This window comes from Dipodomys ordii, unplaced genomic scaffold (genome assembly GCF_000151885.1).
Source record: "Dipodomys ordii isolate 6190 unplaced genomic scaffold, Dord_2.0 Scaffold49, whole genome shotgun sequence".
NCBI lineage: Eukaryota > Metazoa > Chordata > Mammalia > Rodentia > Heteromyidae > Dipodomys > Dipodomys ordii.
The window spans coordinates 12130688-12142216 of NW_012267265.1; the positions used below are offsets into that span (position 1 = coordinate 12130688).

The following is an 11529-nucleotide window of genomic DNA, read 5'->3' on the forward strand; positions in this document are numbered from 1 at the left end:
AGATTTTAAAATAAGATTTGCGACAATATTTTGAGAGGCAAAGCAAAACATGCCCATAATTTGTTCAGCTATGGCTATTTGTAAAAGTCATCAGTATCTGACCAGATCTCTAATATTCATTTGTCCCTCTTTCCTCCCTGTACTCATGTGACAAATTCTTGGAGTTTCTACTTTTGGTAAAAGGCTCTTCTGGATACTGTCGGAGCTCTGAGAGGGACTGGAAGCAGGAAAGAAGAGAACTATCTTGGAATGGCTATTAAGTGGACTTGCTTAAGATTAGTTTATGCCCTGGCTATGTATCCAGTTTATTTGGTTCTAATCCTAGTTATTCTCAAGTGTTATCGGCAATTTATATTAGATAAGCTGATGGCCTATAACATAGCATTTGGGTGAAGCCAATGTATGATATAGTGACTTCTAGAGATCTCAAGGTCACTGGGGCAGGGGAGGAAATTAGCTAAGAGACTAAGACGCTGGCAAGGCTAGAACACTGGTTGGTGGATACCTGGCAAATTGAGCCCTAGTAAATGGATTTTAAAATATTCTGTCTGTAAACATTGTACTAATTGTGTTTTAGGAGACACAGAGGTACTTGTATCTTAATTTTCCTACACTCATATCCAACTGCCTAAACAATCCTGAGGAAATCTCCTCATCTGTTCAAGGTTAATATTGCTGTAGTAGACATTTGAAACTTGTAGACTCAGTTCAAAGTGTGAAAGAGGAAGGTTGCAAGAAAGGTGTTATGATTTGCAAATTTGTTATTTTGGTATTTTGAGTGCTAAAAGGAGTTTCTTGGGGAAGCCTTCCTCTTTCATAAATTCAATCAGAAATGTTCAATTTCTGTACACACGAACAGGCAGCTACAACTGGGAAAATGATTCTGTGATTCCACACATTTCTTTGACAAGTCACAAATGGGTTTTAGTGACCAGCTGCAGCTTGTGTGTTAAATTCAAATAATTCATTCTTGGCACAGTTATTTTTCACATTCCCTTGCATTAGAAAAAATGCTGCCTACCAGCACATATTGTAAAAGTGATAGATTCTATCATATTTATTTGGAGAGGATATTGCATACTAAATGCATAAAATGAAAACATCAATGAATTCAATTATGTTTTTCCTCTGATCAACAGGGGCAAAACTTGGGGGTTCGTCAGCAGGTCTGCTAAGATCTACTAGGAATTTTCTTATCTCATACATAAACTATAGAGAATGTAAAATGAAGATGATTGTTGACTAGTTTCCAGGTACTCAAATAGAAGCTACTTTCTAAGGCTAAGGTTGATCTGGAATTCTTACACACTCCCAAGGGTCTAGGGCTAATAACAATAAACCAAACAAACCATTCATCTGCTTGCTAGGACAGTTTGGGTTTCTCTTTGATTGAAAGGTATTCTGGCATTGGGCTGAGTTCTGGTGTTAAAGGGATTGGCTTATCCATTACCATCCTGAGGAAATGCATTGAAAAATTCATTATTTTTGCTATGCTTTTTAAAAAAAAGACTCTGATCCTGGAGGGGATATTTTGTCTATAGAAAGAGTTTCAGGATTGTTATAATAAAATAATATTATCACACTAGAGATAGTTTGATGGAAAAGGGCCTTTGGGTGTTTTGGCTTGGTCCCTAACTAAATCAACACAAAACTTCTACTGACCTAATTATTCTTGAATTTAGCATGCCTACTATTTACTGTGATTACCTCATCAGGAAAGCTGTTTAGCCGTCTGTTTTTCCTCATGCTGAAAAGGTTCCCTTTTACTTCAAAAATGAGTTTTCTTCCTCTTAGGCTCACTTGTTTGGGTTATTTATATCCAAGATAAATACTATTTCTCACTTAGTAGCTGTTTAAGACAGTGTTGTGCCTTCCAATACATGTATACTACTCTCTGCCCAGACGGTTAACTTCAGGGGGAGTGCTCAGTCCCAGAGGGCCCAGTATGACCTGGCATTTGTGCTCAGCGTAAAAGTATTTAGGTAATGTGTTCATTTCCTGACCTGCTCAGTATCATTTCTTTGGCAAAATATATCTACTTCCTTCAAAATTTTCCCATCTGTTGCAATCTTCAGCCTGTCTAGTACTTTCCTTTGATCATTTTTAGTCTGGATGTCATTTCCCAAAAACAATGCATGTACACATTCATATAAAATAAGAGAATAAATAACATCTGTCTTTGCATATAAGATATGAATACATGCACAGAGTCTTATCTTTATGTCTATCTCTATGGTGACAAAATAGTTGATCTTGTTTTTTTATATAAACAGAGAAGTGACTTTTCTGGTTGTAGTATTGAAGGGTAAGGACTTGGAATAGTAGAAGACAATTTGTATTTCCTCCTCTCTCTCTCTTCCTCCTTCCCTCCCTTTCTCCTTCCCTATTTTCCTGTGTGTGTGTGTGTGTGTGTGTGTGTGTGTGTGTGTGTGTGTGTGCCAGTCCTGAATCTTGAATTCAGGGCCTGGGTGCTGTCCCTGAGCTTTTTAGCTCAAGGCGAGTGCTCTACCATTTGAACCACAGCTCCACTCCTAGTTTTTTGGTGGTTAATTGGGGATGAGAGTTTCACAGACTTTCCTGCTTGTGCTGGCTTTGAACCACAATCCTCAGATCTCAGCCTCCTCAGTAGATAGAATTACAAGTGTGTGCCACTAACACTAGGCTCCTTCATTTTCCTCCCTTCTCCAGATCTAATTCTGGGATAATTTTCAGTTTGTTCTTTTAATGAATTCATACTTGTTTCCTCTTTGTTTCCAAATAGCATTGCTAGCTTACCCTCTTGAAAGATGTTGACATTCAAGAAACCATCAAACTGGGTATCAGGCATTTGTAGGCTCATTCTGGATTCCAGGTGGGGATTTGAGGCTCAACAAATGAAAAGCCCTATTTTAATATATTTGCCTGCTCTTGTTTTCTCACTTGACTTCCCAATCTAATTTCTTCGCTGCCAGGAGTTCTCACTCATATCACCATTTAAAATTTAAAAGCAATATATATTTAAATGCAAAACAATGTGCATATGTAGGGACTGCTCCCGTGGAAAGTATGACAGTGGGTTTCATTTCAGAGAGTTCTGGATGAGCTCCCGAGTAGTAGAGCCAGAAGTAAGAACGGTTAGCTCATTCCAAATGACTGGAAATAAAACAACTATTATTTCCCATCTGATCACAGTGCTGTGTCTTTCCACGTTAGGAAAATTTCAGTTTTATTCATTTGCTTCTTGTCATCTATTTTTTTTGTAGTCACTAGGATTGTATGAATAATACACAAAACACCTTCCAAGTGAGCCGTAGGAGAAATGGTAAACCACCTATTGTCATATTTTGAAGAAACTGGGAAATTCTATTAATAATCTAAATGCATTTTAAGTTCTTAAGAATCTCCTGATGGATTGAAAACACCCTTCTGAAATCTTACCAGTCTCTGGAATAATAAAAAATCAAATGGAGAATTTTCCCCTCATCATTTTATTTTATCACTCAGGAACATGCAGCATGGTGATCAGTTCCACAGAACTGGCCACTTGTACAACCTTCTGCCACAAAGGCTAACAATGAAGCAAAATGGGACGAGCTCAATCAAAATAGAAAAATGCTTTCTATGATGCAGTGTGAATACTTACCAAGAATGTTTATACATTTTGTATTAGTAGTTGCTGGAATACACAAGTAAGTTTGTTTCTAGAGTCTATAGTTAAAAGATGCTCTGGTATAGTGAAGCCGGGCGCTGGTGGCTCATGCCTGTAATCCTAGCTACTCAGGAGGCTGAGATCTGAGGATCGCGGTTCAAAGCCAGCCCGGGCAGGAGAGACCGTGAGACTCCTATCTCCAATAACCACCAGAAAAACCGGAAGTGGTACTATAGCTCAAGTGGTAGAGCGCTCGCCTTGAGCTGAAGAGCTGAGGGACAGCGCCCAGGCCCAGAGTTCAAGTCCCACGGCCGACCAAAAAAAAAAAAAAAAAAAGATGCTCCGGTAAAGGAAGTAGAAAATGTGAAATGAATCTGGAGAAAACTGATAGAGGGGGTGACTTTCAGCAAGAAGCACTGGACACTTAGATGAGCATATTAAATGTAACTCCTTTGTACAACCTTCTGAAATTCAGAAAAACAAAAAGTGTGCTCCAAGAAAAATATCGAATTATTCCAGCACTGAGAAAGAATAATGGTCTATAAAATAGGTAACTTTGAATGTACCTTTCTATTGCATTTTTTTCTGTTATTGTTATATGTTTTCAAAAACTTAATATTCTTCTGTTTTCTATGGAAGCAATACCAGCAATCTATCTTTGACATGCATTAATTTTCTTCTAGGAATCTCAAAACTGATATAGTGTGATGTATGTGACAGTGGAAATGTGTGTATAGTGGCCCCCTCTAGGGGGTATGTCATCCACATACTTGAAAAATTATGTCTATGTGAATAAACAGAAATGAAATCATATCTTAAATGTTCTGTGAAAATTCAGTATAATGTAACACCCATGGGTATTGCTTTTAACTGAAACCTGCCTCAATAAGGTAGTAATGTTCACAGACACACTAGATTTATAGATGGAGATTTTTTAAAGCACTTTGTTTTCTGTAAAGATAACCATGTGGAAATACTGGTAATACTAAGACAAGAAAACTGGAAAGATATGCTAGGATCAACATAGTTTTGCAGCTTTCTGAGACGATGTTGAAAATGAGCAACATGGACAGTTGTAGTGGAAAAGCAAAGATGTGCTCACCTGGCTCTGCTTTCTCCTTCTTTCTCCTTTTCCCTTTTCCTTCTTTCTCTTGCTTCTTCTTTGGAGTTGTTTTGTCAAGGAGTACAGACTTAGTGTGTTACTGAATTTATACTAAGGGGCTTCCTAAAGCAGGGGGCGGGGGTGAATCAATAAGCCCCAAATTTGTAGCTGAATATAACTACAAAGTGTTAGAGTGACTACAGGATCAGACCTTAACATGGAGGCCCATTCCCCTATGGAAATAGGAGAAAATTTAAATCATTTCCTCCAAAATCAGGAAATAGACAAGTGTTCACTTTTTCCACTATTATTCAGTATAGTCCTGGTATTCCTTGCCAGAACAATAAAGCAAGAGAAAGAAATAAGGAACTGAAATAAGGAAGGAAGAAATCAAATTATCCCAGTTTGCAAATGACATATGATCCTAAACTTAAAAGACAGCAAAGATTCTGCCAAAATCTCCTAAATATGATAAACACGTTCAGCAATGTAGCAAGATCTAAAAAATCAGCATACAAAAAATTACTTATGTAATTGTAACCCCTCTGTATATCACTTTTACTATAAAATAAAATTCAATTAAAAATTTAGAAATACTAGGATATACTAGAAATACTTTGATAGGAAATTTGCAGAAAATTAGGAAAATGTATATGACACTCTCCAGAATTAATGCATGGGAAAGCCTTCATTCAACAATAAGGAATACAATGTTTTATGAGCAATGGTAGAACAGACTGTCTGCTATTTCTTAATGCAGCTAGAAAAAAAACATAAGGAAGAAATAATGTCAATTCTAATATTTTCCAGGTCTTAAAATTTATACTTTGTTTTGATTACTTCTTTTATTCTAAATATTCTACTTCTCACTAGAATTACCTGTTGATTGTCATATTGATTTTTTATATGTTTAAGTTACAGGCCACATAAAGCCTGGATCTATTTAAACAGATGAATCACATGTTGAAAACCTGAATAACAAAAAAAAATGGGCATAAAACGTTTACCAGGAAAAGAAATCCATAGCTCCTCTCAATGAATAATCTGATTAAGAATTCAGGAAAACAACTTCATTCTCACTAATCTTTAAAAAAAATACCTAGATAGAAACTTAAGCAAGGAGGTGACAACCCTCTCCAATGAAAACTATAAAACTCGGAGGAAAAAGTCTTGAAGAAGATACAAGAATAGGGAAAGACCTCCTCATTCATGATTTGGCAGAAATAATGTCATGAAAATGTCAATACTAATAAAAGCAATCTACAAATTCAATACATACTCATCAAAGTTCCCGTGATATTCTTTGTAGAAATAGAAAAATCAGTCCTAAAATTTATGTGGAAGCATAAAAGGCCCAAAGCAATTCCGAGTAAAATGAATAATCAAATATACTATAAAACCATAGTCACATAAATAGCATGGCACTAGCATAAAAGCAGACATGGAGACTAATGGAGCAGAATATAATACCCAGAAATAAACCCACCTAGATACAGCCATTTGATTTTTGACAAGTGTGTGAAACATATCTACTGGAGAAAAGACAGCATTTTCTACAAATAGTGCCAGGAAAACTTGTAATACATATGTGGAAGACTGAAACTAGAGTCCATTTCTCACCCTGTATAAAAATCAGCTCCAAACAGATCAAAAGTCTTAATGTCTCTCCACCGAGCGATCTTGTCAACTGCTTTTGGTTGGGAGCCCTCCTTCATCTAAGACAGGAAGATGGTGAAGATGGCCAAGAAGATGAAACAGTCCCTGAAGTCGATCAACTCTAGACTCTAACTTGTTATGAAAAGTGGAAAGTACGTGCTGGGGTACAAGCAGATTCTGAAGATGATCAGACAGGGCACAAGGAAGCTGGTCATCCTTGCTAACAACTGCCTGGCCTTGAGGAAATGTGAAATAGAATACTATGCTATGTTGGCAAAAACTGGTGTCTGTCACTACAGTGGCAATAATATTGACCTGGGCACAGCATGTGGAAAATACTAGAGAGTATGCACACTGGCTGTCATTGATCCAGGTGATTCTTATATCTTTAGAAGCATGCCAGAACAAACTGGAGAAAAGTAGAGTGCACCACAATTTTTCTTTAATAAAACTTGCCAGAGCTAGTTTGGAAACAACAACAACAACAAAAGTCTTCATATAAGATCTGCAACTTAGAAGCTACTACAGGAAAACATAGAAAGACACTGGAACTTATAGACAATAGCTAACTATCTAAGAATCCAATCACCCAGGAAGTAAGAGCAAGAATTGATAAAGGGAACTACATCAAATTAAAGGGTTTCTCCACAGCAAGAGAAATAATTACCTGAGTCAAGAGACACCCCACAGAATGGGAGAAAAATCTTTACTAGCTATTCAATTAATAAAGGATTCATAGCCATAAGATACACAGAACTCAAAAAAATTAAGCACTAAAGTAATAATCTTATTAATAAATGGAAAAATGATCCGAATAGGTAGTTCTTAGAAAAACAAATGGCTAATATATACAAGATATGTTCACCATCCTTAGTATAATTGAAATACAAATCAAAGCCACCCAAAGATTCCATGTTACTCCAGTCAAAATGGCCATCATCAAGAAAACAGCAAATGCTGGTGTAGATGGGGGACAAAAATAAAAATAAAACACCTTATACACTGCTGGTGAGAAAGTAAACTAGTACAACCATATTCTCCATATTTATTAGAACCTTTTTATTCATTATTTTGAATGGAATAATAATTTTATAGGTATAAACATGTCTGAACTCACTAAACTGTACCATTTAAATGTATAACTTATTGCATGTCATTTATATCTCAATAAGGGTGGAAATGACCATAGAGAAAACACTGAAAGTTAAAGGCATACGTAACAATTTTTGTGAGTTTACTATATGGATTCTGGTAATTGCTTCTTTTGCTATGTAAAAATTAGTTAATTAGATATAATCTAGTTCTAGCTCTTATTTCCTAGGTGCTTTCAGTTTACTGAGGTATACTGAGGTATAACTACAATAAGGTGTGTATTTAAATGATTCAGCTTAGTGAGTTTGGGCATATGGATATACCTATAAAAATGTCACTACAGGGGCTGGGAAGGTGGCTCAGTGGTAGAGCGCTTGCCTTGCATGCCTGAGGCCCTGAGTTCGATTCCTCAGCACCACATAAGCAAAAAAGAAAAAAAAGCCGGAAGTGGCACTGTGACTCAAGTGGTAGAGCACTAGCCTTGAGCTGAAGAGCTGAGGGACAGCACCCAGGCCCAGAGTTCAGGCCCCATGACCGGACCCAAAAAAAAAAAATGTCACTACATTCAAGATAAGGAAAATAAATATCTCCTCAAAAGTTTCTTTATGGCTCTTGAGAATCCCTTCAGAAAGCCCTCTCAGGCTGTCAGTGATCTGCCATTGCTACCATAGATGACCTTTGTCTTTTCTAAAAATTGGTGTGCATGGTATCATAAAGTGCTATTATATTTGTAAACTTTTTGTCAGCATGAAATTCTGAGGAATTATTTTCCATTTATTGTTACTGCAAAGATGCTATACAGAGGAATTGCGGTTACATAAGTTAGATAAAGAGTACATTTCTTTTTGGACAATGTCACTTTCCCTCACCCCCAGTTTTTTCCTTCTGTCCCCACCCACAAATTATATAGTTCATTTTCAATATAATGTCTAGTGAGTCTCATTGCTGTATTTGTTCACCCTTTGTCCCATTTCTGTACCCCACCTACCCACCTCCCAAAGACAGATACAGAAACAAACAAGACAAAAGGAAAACACAAACATTAACAAATTTATAAAACCTCTTGTTTCCACTTCCTGTAGTGCATTTTGATAAATATTATTTTATATAGTCAGCTGCACATAGCTATTGTGCCTAGGTGATCATCTCCTAAGAATATCCTCCTCTGGTTTCACTATGCGTGAATGCCTAGAGAAACCTATATAAAAATTCTGAGGTTTGTGACTTTTGAGTATAGCAATGATTTATTACACCAAAATGCCAGACTGGAGGTGTGATTCAAGTAGTAGAGCACCAGGCATGGGTAAAATATCTGTGCCTGAGTATGAGGTCTGGTGTTCAAGCCACAGATTTGTCACACACACACACACACACACACACACACACACACACACACCTTGTATAGAGAAAGCAAAATACAAAGCATTTCTCTTTCTATAAAAATTATAGACCAAAATTACACTAGAAACATACATCAACATAATCTTCCAATTTAATTTCCTGAAACAAAAGGAGGGGCACATCTTTGCTATCTATAATTTCTTCAGCTTTTTGATGTTATTTTTCTAATATCCTATTTGACTACTGGCAGAAAAGAAAGAAGTGTCAAGATTTATAAGGTCTCTGGCAGGTCTGTCATAGAAAGCACTGGATAGAAGGATGCATATATTGTGGTACTAGAAGCAGCTTAGATGACAAATGACCCTCAATTAAAGAGCATAGTAGCCCATCATTTGTTGCTGGATACAGATGGAATGTAACTGGCAAACAGACAATTGGAGTTAGATTCATAATAAAAGATCTTCTATGTGCCTGGTGGTAACCTCTTAAAACACCAATATATAATAGAAACTATGAAAAATATAGCCAAACAATTGTCATGTAGAACAATAAAACTCATCAGTTGGATGTAGCTAGATGATTGCACTCAATTTATTCAAATGTACTGCATTTCTATTTACATATGTGCCCTATAGATGAAATTTGGTCATTAACAGATGCTTTCTTTTATATTGGTCTGAATTTTCCTATAATCCCTTGAAACTTAATGGAAAGGTGTGAAAAACAGATGTTTGCTGATCTATAGAGGACTAGAGACTAAAGTACTATTTTTTAAAAAAAGGCCCTGGGCTTGGACTCAGGACCTTAGTGCTATCCCTGAACTACGCTCAAGGCTAGCACTCTACCACTTAAGCCACAGCTCCAATTCTGCCTTTTTTATTAGGTTAATCAGATATAAGAATCTGATGGACCTTTCCTCCCTGGCTAGCTTTAAACTAAACTCTCAAATCTTAGCCTCCAAAGTGGCTGGGATTACAGGCATGAGCTACCAGTACCCAGCAACTTCTACCTTTGCTACTGCTAAAGACATTGTTGATAATATTACTTGATGGCCTATGCACCAAATACACACACACACACACACACACACACACACACACACACACACACACACACATGTAGAATGGCTATAATACAATTCTCTTTGAGAACTAGTAGGCTTCCTAACAGCTATTTTAAAAGAAAAATCTATTGATGGTAAAAAATATGTTATATACAATGATATATGACTCAACAACAGAAAGGAACAACTAAAAGGAATATAAGGCATTGTAGACTGATAACCAAAACCAGCTGAGAGAAGTCAAAAAACAGGCTATACAAAAGAGCATATGGCAGATAGAATGCCATTTATATGAAGTTCTAGAACAAGCAACCCCACGTTGGAAGAAATCAGAAAAGTGAGCTGTTGCTTGGAAAAGGACTTCCCTGATGCACAGGCTGTGACCCATGTATTGATAGGGATATCTTGACATGCGGGCATCTGCATCTGTTGAAACACAAGATCTGTGCAGTTCATGACAAGTAAATCTAACCTGAGTATTTAAAAAAATGTAAAGCTAGATGCTAGTGGCTCATATCTGTAATTTATTTAGAAATCTGAGCTCTGAGAGTTGCAGTTCAAAACCAGCCTTGAGTAGAAAAACCCTCAAGACTCTTATCTCCAATTAACCAGCAAAAAGCCAGAAATATAAAAGCCAAGCAAGCATGAAGCCCTGAATTCAAATCCTGAAACACACACACACACACACACATACACACACAAACACACACACACACACACGACCCCACACACAAGAAACAGAGAGAAAGAAAAAAATAATGTGAATTTTCTTTTCTATTTTGCACTTTCTTTATGTTTAAAGACTACCTTTCCAAGGCAGATCACTGTCCATGCTGTCATTTTCAATTACAATAGTCTATCTCAGTGGAATAAGGGATAAGTTCCTCTCTTGCTTTTTGTCATCATATCAATAATTTGTTCTCTTGAAGAATGTAGCATCCATTTCATGGAATATCTATGTATTTAAGTGTTTTATTGTACATAGTAAAGCTATACAAAATTGTCCAAGAACAATTATTCTGCACAATTTCAAAGTCAACTTATGTGTTAAGGACACATGATTAAATATAACATGAGAAAGCATGTAATTAGAAAATTACTGTTCATGCTTACCACAGAAAGGGAGGGCAGAGATTTTCGTTTGAAATTGTGAATGGGAGAATGGAAGAAGGGTTTAGAATTCTGTCTTCAGTGCATACTTGTTTCAGCATTTACAGTTCTCTTCAGAGATGTGATACTTCTTAGCTGCTGTGATTCCAAAGAACATTCACATGACTTCCCTCTATCTCAGCGTGAAGTATGAGTAATGTTCAATTTATTTATTTATTTATTTATTTTTATTGTGAACATACTGTACAGAGGGGTTACAATTACATGGCAAGATAATGAGTACATTTCTTATCAAGCATTGTAGCCTCCTCCTTTGTTTACCCTTCCCATCCCTTCCCAGCCTACCCCTGCCCCTCCCCACCTACTCCTCCCCCCCCATCAAAGTTGTAAAGTTCGTTTTCGGCATGACAACTTGTACTTCTCATTGTTGCAATGGGTCCACCTGTATCCTTATTTAAACGACTTGTTTTTCCCCTTCCCCTCCACAAATTATACCGACATCAAATACAGTGAAAGCAGGGGTTATACTGTGGGGGA

The 11529-nt window shown here is 36.8% G+C and overlaps 1 pseudogene; it reads left to right on the forward strand.

The window, feature by feature from the left end:
• Positions 1 to 6467: 6467 nt before the first annotated feature.
• On the forward strand, positions 6468 to 6809 carry LOC105988486 (annotated as a pseudogene).
• Positions 6810 to 11529: the final 4720 nt, after the last annotated feature.